Raw genomic sequence first — 16158 nt, 5'->3', positions numbered from 1 at the left:
CGAAAAAGCTGGGATTGTTAAGGCTTCAAGTATCTTCCATCACCCTCTGAGACAGAGCCAGGTGGGGAGGCAAGAGAAAGACCCCCGGAATCCTAGGGAAGGAGAAGAGGAACAAGGCCAGGGAGAGAGCCCCAGGACTCACCTGTCAGAAGACCCCACGAGAAAGCTCAAAAGGTGTGTACGTGATCCATTACAAGTGAGACTTTCCATCTGGTCGTGGAGATTCTCTACACGTCATCTCAGGCTCCAGGCCCTGCTGAAGGTTACATAAAGCTTCTTCCTACTATTGTATTTTAGGGATTATTTTGAGAAAGGAATATCGGCAGGATCTATAAAAAGGCATAACATTCCTATTTGTCCCTGAAAGCTCACAGGGTAGAAGGAACATTCCGTGGCTGTTTCAGAGCACAAAGCTGTGTTTTCCCTACCCGGCTAAAATGCTTCCAGATACAGAATAAATGAGTAATCTCCTGCCCAGGGGCCCCAAAGGGCTGCAGGCAGTGGGTCCAGACAGCCTGTGGGGAGCAGCCGGACGGACACCTGCACTCCATCAAGGAGGCCAGGGGTGCCCAAGAGGAAACCGAATCCGCCAGCTCTATCTCATCTTGTTTTCCAGTCACCTGGTGGGGAAGATGTCAACGGTGGACAGAGTAATGATGTGTCTTGAGCTGGGGCCTGGACCTGCTGTCCACAGGTTTGCAGTCTCCGGCTGGAAGAAGGCGGCTCCCTGTCTGGCTTCTTCGATGTGTCAGCGAGGAGCAGAACCCGGTGAGGTCACCGGGTGGTCGGAGCTGCATGAGGGGGCCTTGGACACAGCCCCTGAGTTTCCTTTCCCTCCCCCAGGAGCCCCTGGCCAGCAAGGAGTTGGGGGGCTCTCAGGGCCAGCTGACTTGCTGGGACCCACAGACCCCCTGGCACCTCCCCCTGTAGGCCCCCAGCTCTACAGGGTGAAGAGTGCAGAGGGTTCTCTGCTGGTCTCTCGAGATAGCAAAACCAGACACCCAGCTAGTTCAGTGGAGGACACATCCATCAACTCTGCCAGTTTGCTTCATGGAGACCGACCACCCTACTCACCCCTCTATGTTGGTAGAAATTCGCAGGCACAGTCATCGCGATACATGTTTTATAGGCAGAGTCTATCTGTTTCTCCATGAGGGGCTTTGAGATCATCAAGGTGGTGTTTGCAGAAGCTGACAAAGTGATAAATTTTGCTTATTTTAATCCTTTCCTTTTTTTCCACCAGAGGTTAATTGTTTGGTATTCTTTGTTAAACTAACACTTCTGATGGGTTAAGAACCACGAAGTCCGCTTAAATAAACAGACCCTTCAGGTAAGAACAGAAGAGCTAGTTTGGACACAAGCTATTAACCAGCTGCGTCGGGGCTGGAGTGTGAGTTGATTGACATTGAAGATGACATGAGAATTCACTCGCAGATTTTTTTAAATACCCATTCACTACCAACAAGGGTTAATTTTCTTTTTCTTTCTTTTTTTTTTTAGGTAGGAGAAATGGGTTTAATATTGATATTTAATCTTCCTGAATTATTAAACTAATCCCTCTTATATAATGTAGTACCATCCTTCAAACACACTGCTTACCCTCAGTGATATTATTTTTCATTTAATGTTTCACCTAAGTGAGCTCAATCGGTGGTGTGTACATTGACCTTATCCCGTTTCTGTGCACAGATTTTAGAATCTAGATTATACAAGCTTCATAAAATGATTTGGGAACTATTCCATTTGATTCTATGATCCAGAAGAGTTATTATGCCCTGGATTTGTTCCAGCAACAATTTTACAGTAAGAAAGCAGGAGAGTCATTTATGTCCAGAACAGCAGGTGTAGAAACCCTGGCTGATCCGACCTTCTCTTAGAAGTATCTATATCCCCAAACTTCCTCCTTTTCTAAAGCTCTTTTGCCTACTAGGAGACATTTGAAATTCTGAAGAAACTTCAAGATAAGCCATCGATTTGTACCAAACCAAGTCTCCTGATAATTTGATTTGAACTGTCTTAAGGCCAGCTCTGTCCAAGAGAACAGACATCCTAACCTTAGAGAGTCTTAGGAACCATTGACACATTATCTTCTCCGTTTTGTAATTTTCGTGGTACAACCCTTAACACACATCTTGTTAAATTTATTCCTAAGTGTTTGAATTTTGGATGCTGTATCATAATCATTATTCGTTAAGTTTCCAATCTTTAGTTGTTTTGTTGCTGGTGTGCAGAAATGCCGTTGACTGCTGTATGGCGATCTTAGACTGTTCCATTGGGCTGAAGTCATTCCTTAGGTCTGTCAGCTTTGTTATTTTTTTTTTTTTCTGATAGGTCCCTGAAAAGAATTTTCTACAGACATTTTCTTTTTCTATTTTATTTTCAGTTTTTTTTTTTTTTTATCTTGCTATATCGCACTGGCTGGGGCTTCCGGTACAATGTTCCCTGGAAGTGGCGAGGGGATATTTTGTATCATTTCCCACCTGAGAAAAAATGCATTCAAATTCACCATTCTCTATGAAGTGGACTAGAGATGGATTATAGATGCTCTTCCTCAAGGTGCAGGTATTTCATTTTATCTCTAGTATGCTGACAGTTTTAAAGGACAAATGGGATTTAAGTAATGCCAAGTGCTTTTTCTACAGTTACTGAGATTATTATGTGGTCCTTCTCTTTTGTTCTGTTAATATACAAAGTATGGTTGATTGATTTTCTTGTATTCCTGGAATAAACCCCACTTGGAAATGATATTTTTTGTATGTGTTGCTGGATATTATTTCCTAATATGCTCTGAAGGCTTTTGCGTGTATAATCATGAGGGGTGTGTCTATAGTTGTCTTTTCTTATAAGACTTGTTGGGTTTTGGCATTAGGTTGATGCTGGCCTCATAAAATGAGTCTGGAAGTTTTCCCTACCTTCTTTATTTTCTGAAATAGTTTATGTAGGATTGGTATTCTTTCTTCCTTAAATATTTCATAGAATGCATGAGCAGGATCACATGGGCCTGGTGTTTCCTTTGGGAGAAATTATGAACTTATGAATTTGGTTCCTTTATTGGATTTAGGGTTCCTGAGATTTTTCTATTTCTCCTTGCATCCATTTTGTGGATTTTGTTAATTTCTACCTTTCGTAGAATTTTTCCTTTTTCATTGAAGTTACTGTGTTTGTTGTCATAAAATGATCAAATTATCCCTTATTGGTCTTTTAATGTCTGCTGGATCTAAGATGATGTCCTCTCTTTGCTTCCTGGCATTGACACTTTATCTTTTTTTCTTTTTTCACTTGATCAGTCATACCAGGGATTATCGAATCTTTTCAATAAGCCAGATCTTAGTGTTATTAATTGTCTCTATTGTTCATCTGTTTTCTATTTCATGGATATCCACTCTTAGGTTTCTTCCCTTCCACTTACTTTAAGTTCAGATTGTTCTTTTTCCAGCTTCTACATTGAAATATTGGGTCATGGATTTTAATCCTTTCCATAAGCATTTAAGGGTAGAGAGTTTCCTCTGTAAGTACTTTAGCTGTATGCTAAAAATTTTGCTGTGTCTCATTTTCATTTTAATTTCGTTTGAAATATAAGTTCTTCTTTGACCTATGTGTTCTTTAGAAGTGTTTTGTTTCATTGTCAATAGTCTGGAGATTTTCCAGATACATCTCTGTTACTGATTTATCATTTAACTTCAATCGTGGTAAAAGGAAAATAAAGCACACAACACCACTATGAATTCGATCCTTTAAAATTTATTGAGATTTATTTTATAACCAAGTATTTTGTCTATTTTGGTGAATGTTCCATGTGCATCTGAATAGTATATGTTTTCTACAGTTTTGGTGTTTAGTGTTTTAGAAAGCTCATTCAGGTCAACTTGGGGAATAGTGTTCTCCAAGTGTAGGGCATCCCGATTGATTTTCTATTTGTTCTATCACTTATTGAGGGAAAAGTTATTAAATCTCCAAATGTAATTGTGAGTATGTCCATTTCTCCATAAGTTTTGCCTTATGTATTTTGAAGTTCTGTTATTAGGTACGTGTCTGTTGGTATCACGTCATCATGTCATCATGTCATCATGATGAAGCAAGTCCTTTGTCATATGAAATGACCCCCTCCAGTCCTGGCAGGATCCCCTGCTGTCAGGTTGCCATTTCTAGCTCTTTTGTGATTTGTGGCCAATGAATGGCATTTCTATCTTCTTTCTTTTACTTCACCTACCTATGCTTTTATGTTTATGGCTGTTGCATTGTTGTTTTGTGTTTGAGATTTTGGAGAGAGCATACAGGTGGACCACGTAGTTTCACCCCATTTGAAAATCTGTGTCCCAGTCCATATGTTTAGATGAGCATTGTCAAATAGGACTATCAATGGTGATGAAAATACTCTCTATCTAGACTGCCCAAAATGGTGGCTACTAGTCACCTGTGTGGCTACTGACCCCTGGACAGGTTTCTAGATTGAATGAGGACTGACATTTTTGTTTTATTTTGATGTTAATTAATTAAATTTGAGTTCAAATCGCCACAAGAGACTAGTGACTACCGTATGAAACAACGCAGATTTAGATAATGTACATTCAATGCACTTATAGCCGTGTGGGTTTAGGTGTGATACATTTTGATTTGTTTTCTATTTAATAATCTAATATATTCCTTTTTTTCCCTCCATCTCTCTTTTGAAAGTTAATTTTGTATTTTTTGTGATTCCATCTTATATCTACAATTATTTATTAGTTTTATCACTTTCTTTTCTTGGGGGAGGGTTGCTTTAGGATTTAAAATACATATTTTTAATATTTCATACTTAATTTTCAAATAATATATCACTAAAATATAATCTTTTTGCTTTTTTTAAAAAAAGATTTTATTTATTTATTTGAGAGAGAGAGAGCTCATTAGCTGGGGGAAACGGAGAAGCAGACTCCCCACTGAGCAGAGAGCCCAATGGGGCTTGATCCTAGGACTTTGAGATCATGACCTGAGCTGAATATAGACACTTAACCAACTGAGCTACCCCAGCACCCCATAATCTTTTTGCTGTTGTCATGTATTTGGTATCTACATATCTTGTAAACTACACGAATTCAATGTCATTAGTTTTTGCTTTAAATGGTCAATTGTTGGTGAAAGGAATTTAAAAACTAAAAAAAAAGTTTCATATTTTTTGTACATATTTATAATTTCTAGTACTCTTCATCTCTTCTATAGATTCAAGTTTCTATCTGAAATTATTTTCCTTTTGCCTAGAGAATTTCCTTTAACATTTCTTGAATGAATTTCTCAAGCCCTCCACCCCCTTTTTTGGTGAAGATCTGCTGGTGAAAGATTCTCTGTTTTTGTTTATCTGATAAAGTTTTAGGACAAAGTCTATAAAATTCTAATTTGTTCTTTTCTCTCAGCGCTTTAAGCATGTAATCCAATTTTCTTCTGGGTTATAATACCACTGACGAAATGTCTTTATTCCTTTTTTTGTAATGGGCCTTTTTTCTTTTAGAGACATTGAAGATTTTCTCTTTATCACTGGTTTTCAGCAATTTTAGCAAGATATGTTTTGGCGTGGTTTTCTTTGTGTTTGTTGGATGACTTGGATCTGTGCATTATAGGCTTCATCAAATTTGCAATATTCCCCCGTCATTTCCTCAAATATTATTTGTGGCCACTCTTCTCTCTTTTTTTCTGATTCTAATCATACATATGTTAGGTGGCTTTATATCTAAAAGGTCATTCAAAGTCTGGTCATTCTTTTTCATTCTTTTTCCTCCATAGGCTTTGTTTTGGATACTATCTGTTTTCATGTCTTAATGTGCACCAACTTTTTGCAGTGCTTAATATTCTTATTTTTTAAGAATGTATTTATTTGAGAGGGCAAGCGAGCACATGAGAAGTAGGAAAGGGTAGAGGGAGAGGGAGAAGCAGACTCCCCACTAAGCAGGGAGCCTGATGTGAGGCTGGATACCAGGACTCTGAGATCATGACATGAAATAAAAGCAGACACTTCACCAACTGAGCCACCCAGGTGCCCTTTAATATTATCTTAATCCAATCCAGTGAAAATCTCTATTTTTAGGAGATTCATCTTTAGAAATTCCACTTTTTTGGTATCTTTTCTTATCATATTCATGTTTTCCTTCAACCCTTGATCATATTAAATATATATATATAATATATACTTATATACTTCCTCTCTATATATATATTATATACATATATATATATAGTATTATATATAAGACTGTTAGACTTTGTTGGGACAGATAATTATTTGTGGATTAATTTACTATTTTTAGGTGTATTTTTAATCCTTTTCATAGTTTTCCTCTAGGGCTAGTTTTGTCCACTACTGCAGCATGACCTTCTACGGTCACTATTGAAGACATGTGCGTTCCACAAGGTCTCTCCTCTCTGGATATAGCAAGTCAAAAGCTTCCTGGCTCAGTCTAAATAATTCTGGGGATTGTTTGAACTATAGCTTCCTGGTAGCTTTTTTGTGCACCTGGAAGCTCTTCTTCTTCTAGCTTCATAGAGTTGCATTATGCAGGTACAGAATCATCCTCATTTAGAGACTCAAGTGGATATTTACGAAGATTTCTGAAGCTCCTTATTTTCATAGTTTCCTCCTCTCTGCAAGTGCCATGTAAGGTCCTCAGTTTTGCCAAACTTTGATTTCCATCCCCTTGATTTGGTGATTCTTCTCCCTCCTCCACAGTCTGGAATTTGCTTCCTGGAGGTAATCTGAGGAAATATTGTATCTACCTTATTTGTTTCCTTTTTCTCAAGAATCATAGTCTTGCACTTCCTCTTTTCCAGTTTCTGAAATGGTTGTTTCATATAGCTTGTCAAGTGTTTTATTTGGTCAAAGTAGAAGAGTGAGTCTCAGTGTTTTTACTCCCTATTACCAGGAGCCATATTTTATTTTTAATATATAATTATAATCATCGTTCACATAGTTTTATGCTTTGTTTTTAAAATTTATCTAACTTCTTTATATTGTTTATATGCTATATGGGTTACACGACTGCATCTTGACTGGCATCATAATAGATTAGGTCATATTTGTCCAGAGGACATTAAGATTATTACCAACTTTTCCAGAATTATGATAACATTTTTCAGCTCAGCTATCCTCCTGATATCTTGTCCCTGATTTATCTAATTATTTACTTTATCTTTTCCCAACATGAATTCTGCAAAAGAGAAGTCTATTCAGATACCCCATGAGGAAGAGGCACATGATTGAGTAAGTTTGGGAAATACTGGGTGCTAGACCCTCTTCTTGGTGAGTCATGATACATCTTGGCTTGTTACAGGCTTGAGAAATTTTGCACAAAGAAACCATATTTATCTTTTTTTTTTGTTGCTATCTTAATTGTTTGGGAAGTTTTATATGATCTTTACTGTTATGCTGTTAAACAACACCCAAAACAGGACTAGTTTCTGTTTCAAACAGTAGGGCCTTGGGGGTGCCTGGGTGGCTTGGTTGGTTAAGTGACTGACTTGATTTCAGGTCAGATCATAATCTCCAGGTCATGGGATCAAGTCCCACTCTGTGCTCAGTGCAGTCTGCTTGAGATTCTCTTTTTCCCTCTCCCCCTGTCCCTCATCCCATTCACACTTTAAATAAGTTAATAATTTGAAATAATGAAATGAAATGAAATGAAATGAAATGAAATGAAATGAAATGAAAAGAAATTAAAAACAACAACAACAACAACAACAGTAGGGTCTTGGAAGCATATATCCTGCCAGGCCTCAGGCCTGCTCTTTCACTGAGGCCTAAGCTGGGGATCTGAATTCTAGCAGATGACTCCTGGCAGTTGTTGCCCATTCCTCAAGTCCTCATATCCTAGAGGCCTGGAGGTGATCAGACTCCCACTCTCTTGGCAGGGACTCAGACTCCCTGGAGCATAGGAACTGGTGAGCTCCTGAGGAAAGGAAGCAGGGTTGGAGATCCACAGCCATATTGCCTCCTTGGAAAGGAGGGCCTGGAAGGGCCTGGAGAAATAGGTTTGCTAGAAACTGCAATGCTTTGAGACCTTCAAAGTCTTTGCATCCCACAGGCCATAGGACAGGTGATGATAGGATCTCGGCATCATGAGGTTTGAGGCCCGGACTCACTAGAATTGTGGAATACAGGCTTGTAGGCTGCAGACTCTTCCCTCTGGGTCCCCTCTGTGGTTGTCCTGGTGTTCTAGATGCCTCTGTGTCTCCACTCGAAGGGATAAGCCAGTAGGTGGTCAGAGTGGTGAGGGGAAGGCCCACCCAGTCTTGGCTGTGGGTACAATGGCAGGTAGCATATTCCATCGTGGGAAGCGTAGTTCTTCTCCTGGGTGCTGTGTGCTACGAGGTGCTCCTAAAGAAGACCACTGTGTAGAGATCGTTCATTCACTACTTATCTCATAGTTTCTGGCGCATCATAGGGCTAGGTGGGTAGCATAAAGATTGACTTACCTCAAAGACAGAGTTGCCTCATGGGATTTTGCATCTGCTTAAAGTATAAATGTGTGTCTGGTGAGGAGGAATCACATCTACCACGGCCATATGCAGGATCTGTTTGTTCTGGTTTGCTGGGACAGCTGGGGTCACTGTCCCATCCTAGGGCCGCCCTCGACATTAGGCCCATGGGGAGCTACTCTTGTCCTATACAGAGTATATTTAGAGGATGGAGAGAACAGGGCAGGGATATGAGCTAGGCAGTCACAATTGTCCCAAAGAGATTTGATGATGACCAGAACTAAGTCAGTGCAGATGGAAAGAAAGCAAACAATTTGAGACTTTTTGATAGAAACTCAGCACCACATCCTGCCCTGCTGATGGTTCTGTTCCCCTCCAGGCCCCTATGCTTAGCCTCTCCTCACGGATCATCCGAAGCTCTGTGCTCTACTGACTTCCAGCCTCGCCTGCTGCCATTCTGCGTGCTTGGCGTGCTGCCCGCCTTCGACCTCCTCCTCTGCCACCATGGCTTCCCTGAGGCTGAAACCTCACCCGGAACTTCCATTTCTTGCCCAATGAACATTTTCCAAATCCGTGCATAAAACCAAATGAGCAAATGGAATGTACCTGGCAATGAACAGCTGCCCTCTCGGTGTTGGCCGTCTGGGATGTAGCTCTGGATTCCCACTAATGATATGACCTCCCCTTGCAGGAACCCGTTTTTTTCTCCCTTTCACCACCCTCACCATTGTGTCCTGTCCCACAGCTGCTTGTGTAGATAAGCCTAATACAGAAAGCACGTAATAAATATTTGTTCAATGAATAAAGCGATGAACAAACCAACACCCGGTCAGCAGCTCAGAAGTCAATTGATTACAACGTTTCTTAACTGGAGATGAAGTGGCCTATGGCATAGTGTCTCCCCTGTATTGGGTGATGGGGGTCCTCTGTGGAGACGAGCCCCATCCTCACACACTCTCCCCATGCCCTGAATGGTAGTGATGCTGTGGAGGAAAATCTGGGCATTTGGTGAGGAGACACAGAACTGAGGAGGCCCAGGGCAGCTGCATGGTTGAGCTGTCCTGATGGACACCATGTACTCGGAGCTGCATTTTAAGAGATCTGTAATAAATATGTAAGACACATGGGTTGTATTTTATGCTGCAGGGCTTAAGCTCTTTACTATGCATGTTCATTTTCTTAGCCAATAAGCATTGTCAAAATCAATGAGGAAACTATATGAGGAAATGGACCCTACCTAGCGTGATGAACAGCCTCCTTCTTGCAGGGACCGCGCCTGGCGGTGTCCAGACATTTGCAGAGCAGAGCACTAGTGGTGAAAACACGGTTGCCTGCCCAACCCCAGCACTGGCTCGGCCTCTGTAGTCAGACAGGCATTTTTACTGGCTTTTATTTTCTCCGTGGAATTTTTAAGTTGCTTGCTGGAATTGGCTGCATTAATCAAACAGTTGTTTCTCAGAGACATCGTTTATGTTTGCTGGAGCCAGAAAGGGATCTGTAGGCATTATTTTTATTTGCAGAAAGTAAACTCTGGGCCAGAAAGTAAAATGCCATTGGTTTTATTTCATCACAAAGCCCTGAGGACAAATTCTTGCCCCTTCTGGATTTATAGTTGGTCCTATGACAGAGTAGGAGGAAAGAGACCAGAGGGACTGCCAGGACAGGAGGAGGAAGAGGGAAGAAGGGGCCAGATCTCTAAGGTGTAAGGAGCAAACCAGGGAACTGTTCCTGGGTGGCCCTATCCAGCCACTAGGGCACCTACCTTCTCCCAGAAGGGCAGGTTTGTCTTGCCTCATTGCTCCACCAAAGCTCAAAGCATTTTTACTCAGCCGAAGGGCATGCGGACACCAGGTTCATAGGGCTCTGGTCGTTAATTGTTTACATTGCTCCCAAAACCACATTTAACAAAATCGTGTGGCTAATCCACCTCAGCCTATTACTCAAGGCTGTGTCCTACTTTAAGATGGTATCCATCGGCTTTGCAAAAAACAAAAGTAATAAACGAATCCTGGGTTTTTTTTTTTAAGGGAAATAAATAAAATACAAAAATGGAAAAATTGTCTATAAGCATACAATTCAGATATCACTTCTGGCAACATTTTGGCATTTCGTTTTTGTCTTTTTTAAGACAAAAAAAGGCATGAACTTTACTATTCCAGGGAATATGATTTTTATGGATTTGTAATAATCCGTTTTATGGGTATAGTATCAATTATTTGGTGGTTCTTTTTTTTAAGATTTTATGAATTTATTCATGAGGGACACAGAGAGAGGGGCAGAGACACAGGCAGAGGGAGAAGCAGGCTCCCTACGGAGAGCCCCACGTGGGACTCAATCCCAGGACCCCGGGATCAAGCCCTGAGCCAAAAAGGCAGACACTCAACCTCCGAGCCAGCCAGGTGCCCCTATTTGGCCATTCTTCTACCATTATTTAAACTGTTCTTATATTCATTGTTATAAAGAAGAAGGCATTAACATCCCTGTACACAAACCTCAGGCCACTTTTTAAAAATTGTTTTTTTTTTTTTTAGGGCACATTTCTATAGGTGAGACCAGGAATCAAAAAATTCTCTTTCGGGAATCTGGATACATCATGCGAAAAAGAGGTCCACATGGCGCCCTACCAACGTGTTAATTTACCAAGAAAAACAATGGGCCTTACTGTGAAGGCCTCCGGACTCTGATTGTTTGATTTATTTGTCTTTGGAACTTTCAACCAAATGTCTTAAAATAGACATGAACTGGAGAGTTTTGCCTCAGACATGGAAAAGACTCACTTGTTCTCACATTTCCATCTTACGAAACGACGCTTTTTAATCTGCTGCACTGCACGGCGCTATGTCGCCTGCATAAAGGGGGTTGGAAAGAGCCCCCACTTGTGAGAACACAGGCCGGTCTCTTCTGAGGGTTCAGCAACAGAGCCCTGCAGGCAGCACACAGCTCCTGGTAAGCCTTTGCTGGCAATCAGCGTTGGCTTGGGTTGCGGGCATTGGGCACAGAAGGGTTAATGGCGATTGCAGTCAGTGAAACAGCCTGTGTGGTTTGTGTCATGTCAATCCCAGGCTGTCCCTGACTTTTTCCCTTTGGTCGGGGTCTTCCCGAGAAATCAGGCCTCACCATCAGCAGTGAGCTTGTAAGCTTCTCTGGAATAGGGTTTCCCTTTCAGTCTTGAAATTCCTACGCCCTTAGGTCACTTCCCTGCTAACTACGACAAAAATAAATAAATGCATTCCCCCAGCGAGGAAAGAAAGAAAGACAAGCAGAGAAAATGACGTCCATGCACTCCAAGAGAGCCTTTGATGGAGGACCAGAAGTCAAGAACAACCGTGTCCTTAAGATCTGGGGGCGCGCGGTTGGCCCCTCCACCTCCTTTCTTTGGAAGGAGGATTTGACTGAAACACTTGACAAATGTTTATATTCTGGTAACTATGTTAGAATGATAGCCACGGTCTGCACAACCTGATGGGAGCCAGGAAATTTGGACTTCAGGCAGCAGGAGCGCTGCAATCGGCCCTGCTGTTGGGCCCGGCGCCGTTGACGCGTGACTCACGGCTGCCCACCTCCTGTTGGGGGCCCCAACAGCACACTCAGCACAGAGACTACAGCACTGCCCCTGTCGGAGCAGAGGATCCCTTCAGGGATGGGCCGTCAAGCCTTCTTTAAAGACATTCTTCCCCCACTTGTTCCGCCAGCCCCCGTGTTTGTGTCTTGGCGAGGGGGTGGTTGGAAAAACACCACACCCCGAGAGGCCGCACTCGATGGGAGCACGGTACCTATGGCTCCGACGGTGCCTGAAGGTTTGCTCTCTGCCCCTTTGTGATTCTAGGTGCTTGGAACACACGAGTGAGGAAATGAAGCCCGCTGGCCTCGTGGTGCTGACGTCCTACGGGGCAGGAAATAATAAACATGTTAGTAAATGAATGGAGGGTAAATCAGTTCTCATAAGCCGCAAGGTGATATGTGCTCTGGAAAAATAGAGCCAAGTGAGGAGGAGGAGTCAAAGCACAGCTGCTGGTGGCCTGTATGACAAGGTAAAGGACAAAACCCTGAAGGGGAGAGGGAACCCCCTGCAGCTTCCCCTGGAGAAGAGGATTTTGCACAAAGGTTCTGACACAGGCCCTCAAGGGGGGAGAGAGGGTGAGCCCGTGGCCGGCCACAGGTGAGAGGGGACGGGCACAGAGTCACTACGTGGAAGGATGGGAGTTTGCTCTGAGAAATGAATGGCCACTGGGAGGTTTGGAGCTTGAAGACCCACCAGGCCATGACCAGGGTCACTGCTGCCTCAGTCCCTGTGTGGGCTCTCGGATGCCCCTGTCCACCCGTTGCTGGAATTCTGCTCTCTGGAGTCAGGGGTGGCCCGGACGGGCAGCCTCAGTAAGCCACCCAGAGAGAAGCTGAGGGCTGCTTCCCCGGGGCTGAGCTTGCTCCATCCCCACCTGTGATGGCCATGTACCGGGGGCTTATGGGGAGGGGGACCACAGCCACTTGGTCACTTGTCTAGAGACGCACCATGTGGTCCTTGCCTCCCTCTGAGCCTTGGCAGGGGCTGGGGGTAGGGGTGGCCCGAAGTGGGCAATGTCCAGGTTCCACATTATGTTCCCAAACATAAATTAAGCTTCCCATGAAAGGAAAAAATACCTTTCGCTTCATATTGCTTTATGCTTAAAAAGTAAAATAAAATCAGGTCTTTTATCTCCAGTGTGACTAGAGATGAAATACCACTAGCTTCAAATTTCGAGATCATTCCGCTTCCAGCCAGCGTCCCCCCAGGAACAAAGACGTGGCAGGCGCACACTGCTGGGAGTGCATTTTCTTCCTTTGTGGTAAACACGCTCCTCTGGGCTGCCTCTGATCGCTGGGTCGCAGCGTGTGCCGGTCACTGCTGACCCGAGAGGTCTGGCTTTTAGCTTCCTCGATCGGCCAGTGAGGTTAACAAGTTAATAAAATCCTATTTATCAGACTCCTGAGTCCATTTCCTCTTCCCTGTGGCTCATGGTTATAATTATTCTTTATGGACTCTCGGCGCTCCTTTAGATCTGGTTTCCCTGAAACCCTCCTGTTTCCTGAGAGTCACGCTGCAGAGAGAGAGCTCAGTTCCGTGGAGAGATGTCTGTTACTCATTTCCACCTGGTGGAACAAGGGTCAGTTGAAGGTGGAGCTTAGACCGTCCACATTTTAACGTGTGCGCCTCCCTCTCCTCTCGGGCCGGCGGGTGGAAAGCAGGTGGTCGCCGTGGCCTCGGCCCCGAGCCCCACGTTAGGAGACCACGGCCAGCCTCTGAGCACTTTGCACCCCATAACTCTACCTGAAAACCAGGTGCACACATGAAGATAAACCCCCGTAATGCATGTGAGGGTGCTTCCCGACGACCTCGGTGACTGCGCGGGGAACCAAGGCCTGGTCGGGGTTGCGTCCTGCACTGGGCCGTGGAGACGGAGAATTGAAGCTGCGTTGGCTGGACCCTGTCATGTCGGTGAAGATGCATTTATGAGGTGCCCTGTCGGCCCGGGAGACCCCGCCTCTGCTGCTGAGACAGCTAAGTGCAGGAGAAAGGAGGGCCCCTATTTCTGAGCAGGACAGGTCGTATGTGCCCCGCTCTGGGGGACGAGTCAGGTGCAGAGCTCCCGGAGTGGGCTCTGGGGCTGCGGGTAAGGGCCCCCCCAACTCCCCGGGGACCAGCCTTGTCACAAAAGTAGTGGCCGAGTCCAGCTCTCCATGCCCACAGGTGGCCCACGCCTCACGTCAGTGACCTTTGACTCCTTCTCTGTCTCTCTGTTAACTTATCTGAATTTCAAACTTTGGCCGAGGAGGCATGGCGTATACACGTCCAGTGTACAGGTGCATGTGTGTACAGGTGCACACCTTTTACAACGCACAGAGAAGGAAGGCGGGAACACCCAAGGCGCACAGGAGCTCTGGATTCCTTGGTTCCAACTCTGTGGACCTCAGCTCCCCACTCCCTGGCAGAGAAAAGCTGCAAGTTAAAAATTTCTCCCTTTCCTCTACCTTGGAAGGGCTGATCTGGGACGTAAACGCTCACTTCAGCATCCGTGTGCACCGCGACGCTGGGCGGGCACACGCTTCCCTCTGCAAGGATTTGAGAACTACCAGCACATGAACCACAGCTAACCAGGCATGAAAATCCATTAATTAATTCAACATTCAATAGTCAAAAGAAGAACACTACACGATCAGTCCAACTTGCCTGATAAAATCGAATCTATCTTAATGAATTTTGCACGCACACATGCTAAACCACAGCCCTTACGTGGAGGAATGTACTCTGGTTCTTGAACGTGGGCTTTAAAATCTCCCAAGAAAGATCATGGTCATGCAGGATGGTGCCATGTAAAACCATTCAGATCAGAGCTGGGGCAGGGACAAAGATGCCCACGTCCATCATTCATATTTCATGTTGGTTTGCAAGCATCAACCAGTGGAACTGGATAAGACGTCATTTCATGCTACTACAGTCGCACACCTGAAACACAGAATAATTGAGTAAAGAGATTATTAGAACTGATAGAATTGAGGGAGCTGCTTTTTTAAAAAAAAAAAATTAATGACCAGAACTCACTCGCATCCCCTTACCTGAAAAGCAAGCATTTAGAAAATGCAACAGGAGGAGCATTGTCTGTACAAGAGCAATAATGCTGGAGGAGCGAGGAAGGGATTTTACGAGGACTGCAGGACCTCTAGGAGGAAAAAAGATTCTTTTGCGGAGACAGACTCTGCTGTGCATAAATGGATAACAGAGCGTATCTTCAGAATGAGAGACTGGATGATGTGAAGGAATTAATCGCCCTAAATTAAACTCCCTGCCCCGTGTGACAGTAGGTAAGCCACAGCGGGATACTTTGGAGTTTCACAGCTGGGCACGTGGGAAATCGCATGCAGGAAAATAGTTTCCAATCATCCGGGGATTTGTGAGGAGGAACGTGATGAGGGTTCTGCTTCCCAGAATCTACAATGTTGAGTTTTGCCAGAAAAATCAGAACACGCTGCACTGGACCACAGACAGACCAAGTCGTCGCACTGGGCCGATGGATGGAAACAGGCTGAAACACCACGCACCGGTATGATTCATGGATTTGGGAGTATTTGCACCTCAAGTAAGTTTTTTGAGCATCTTTTTCATAATGGTCTCCATTTTCTTTTTCTTTTTGTTTAAAGATTTTATTTATTTATTCATGAGAGACCCAGAGAGAAAAGCAGAGACACAAGCAGAGGGAGAAGCAGGCTCCATGCAGGGAGCCTGATGGGGGACTCGATCCCAGGACCCCAGGGTCACACCCTGAGCCAAAGGCAGACGCTCAAACACTGAGCCACCCAGGCGTTCCGGTCCCTTGTTCTCTTCTATTTTATTTTCTATTTCACGTCCTCGACGATATCTTCAGGATTGACTTTTATATTTCTTCTAGTGTGACTTTTTGTTAGTTTTACTTTTTTTAATTTCAAGAAATTATGTGCATTATAAATGTGCAAAATAAAACAAACTCAATTAATGTCCAAGTGTATACAGAAAAAGTCGTGTTTCTCTCTTAGTGTTAACTATCCAGACCCGCAGTCTGTCATTTCCGGATTTTTGTGTATCTTTCCAGAAATTTTCTTCACAAATGGCAACATAATCTACAGAAGGAGTAGCATAGTATAATTTTTTTAAAATCATGTCGTGTCAGCACATATAAATGTACTTCCTAATTATCCATGGCTGCA

General features: G+C 43.7%; 1 long non-coding RNA gene across 1 annotated transcript; it reads left to right on the top strand.

The window, feature by feature from the left end:
* The first annotated feature begins 503 nt into the window (after positions 1-503).
* LOC121496700 lies at positions 504-15600 on the top strand. Its single transcript, XR_005989315.1, has 4 exons — positions 504-768; positions 1244-1330; positions 7187-7228; positions 10974-15600. It is a non-coding gene; the product is annotated as an uncharacterized LOC121496700 (long non-coding RNA).
* The last annotated feature ends 558 nt before the right edge of the window (positions 15601-16158 follow it).

This window comes from Vulpes lagopus, chromosome 8, assembly GCF_018345385.1.
Source record: "Vulpes lagopus strain Blue_001 chromosome 8, ASM1834538v1, whole genome shotgun sequence".
Taxonomy (NCBI): Eukaryota; Metazoa; Chordata; class Mammalia; order Carnivora; family Canidae; genus Vulpes; species Vulpes lagopus.
The sequence above is the reverse complement of the archived record's forward strand: the minus strand, read 5'-3'. Positions and strand labels throughout refer to the sequence as shown.